At 47.5% G+C, this 1,785-nt stretch overlaps 1 pseudogene across 1 annotated transcript in view; it reads left to right on the top strand.

Annotated features, from left to right (window-relative positions):
* Positions 1 to 1,785, top strand: part of LOC105530128 — a 56,785-nt pseudogene that overhangs the window by 22,014 nt on the left and 32,986 nt on the right. The window contains exons 4-5 of the transcript XR_001004600.1: positions 188 to 352; positions 1,236 to 1,430. The product of XR_001004600.1 is annotated as a putative EGF-like module-containing mucin-like hormone receptor-like 4 (transcript). The remainder of the gene's footprint in view (positions 1 to 187; positions 353 to 1,235; positions 1,431 to 1,785) is intronic.

Raw genomic sequence — 1,785 nt, 5'->3', positions numbered from 1 at the left:
GTAGTCCCAGCTACTTGGGAGGCTGAGGCAGGATAATTGCTTGAACTTGGGAGGTGGAGGTTGCAGTGAGCTGAGATCGCACCACTGCACTCCAGCCTGGGCAACAGAGCAAGACTCTGTCTCAAAATAAAATAAAATAAAAAATAAAACCAGGAAGAGACCCACTTTCATACTCTTCTCTTTCCAGCCTGGTGACGAGAGAACAAAACATATCTGTGTCTACTGGGAGGGACTGGAGGGAGGCAGCTGGTCCACTGAGGGCTGCTCTCGTGTGTGCAGCAACGGCTCTTACACCAAATGCAAGTGCTTCCATCTGTCCAGCTTTGCCGTCCTCGTGGCTCTTGCCCCCAAGGTACCAAGATTAATTCCTGTGAACCTGTGTATGTCCCGGAAGCTGTGAGTCATCCTCTGCATTTCTTACAAAAAGATTCTAAAGGCCAGGCGCGGTGTCTCACACCTGTAATCTCAGCACTTTGAGAGGCCAAGGTGGGTGGATCATTTGAGGTCAGGAGTTCGAGACCATCCTGGCCAACATGATGAAAACCCGTCTCTACTAAAAATACAAAATTAGCTGGGCATGGTGGCGCACACCTGCAATCCCAGCTACTCAGGAGGCTGAGGGAGAAGAACTGAGTGAACCCAGGAAGCGGAGGTTGCAGTGAGCCAAGATTGTGCCACCGTACTCCAGCCTTGGTGACACAGCAAGACTCCATATTAAAAAAAAAAAAAAAAAAAGAAAAGAAAAAAAAGAGATTCTAAGACAAAGAGTCAGATAGTAGTAGCTTACTTGAAAGCAGATTACAGGAAACACTAGTGGGGGATTGAGACAATGAGATGGAAGTAAGACAGATGTCAGTGCAGACAGCATTATCAAGCCAGTTACCACCATAGGTAACTGGACTTTATTCCCTCTGGGGGACTCTGGGAGTCAGTGTAGAACTCACATCTCTGGGTCATTCTATCTGAGCTGCAAGGGAGCTGGGGTATTTATACACCAACTCCCATTAGTCATTTGTTAAGAGCTATATCCAGCACTGGTCTAGTTGTTTCGGTTTTTAACATTCCTGTGTGATGAGTGTTATTACTGCCCTCATTTTGAAGATGAGAACACTAAGTCTCAGAGAGGTAAAGTCAATTGTTTCAGGGACGGAATGAGGAAGCCCATCTGACACTACCTCAGGAACATAACACCACCACTGGACACTATCATGGATTCCCCCTTTGGTGTTTTGCAGGAGGACCCTGTGCTGACTGTAATCACCCAGGTGGGACTGGCCATCTCTCTGCTGTGCCTCTTCCTGGCCATCCTCACCTTCCTCCTGTGCCGGTCCATCCAGAACACCAGCACCTCCCTCCACCTACAGTTCTCCCTCTGCCTCTTCCTGGCCCACCTCCTATTCCTGACGGGCATCAACAGAACTGAGCCTGAGGTAGGTAATTTACCCAAATTACCTCATGGTCATAATGAACCCAGCCATCTTGTCCCACAAGAAAATAGAGAGCAAGACATTAGTCAGCAGTGATGGTGTAGAGAGGAAAAGTATGAGCTCCATTTCAGTTGTCCTCCTATACAAAGGCCATTTAGCAAAGTGATTGAGTGTCAGGCTGATGGTATTAAATAGGGTAACATTAGTGGTTGTTAGGATCACCTCCAGAATGTCACAGGCTTGCCACAGTGGGAGTTATTTTTTCCTTATGTATCAGTAGAGGGTGAGCAAACAGGTCTGAAGAGTGTCTATCCTGCACCGTCAGGCTGAGGGAAGCTCTGTCATTTTTCCATACACA

Source organism: Mandrillus leucophaeus, unplaced genomic scaffold (genome assembly GCF_000951045.1).
Source record: "Mandrillus leucophaeus isolate KB7577 unplaced genomic scaffold, Mleu.le_1.0 Scaffold8, whole genome shotgun sequence".
NCBI classification, from domain to species: domain Eukaryota; kingdom Metazoa; phylum Chordata; class Mammalia; order Primates; family Cercopithecidae; genus Mandrillus; species Mandrillus leucophaeus.
This window is presented reverse-complemented; position numbering and strand designations above follow the sequence as displayed.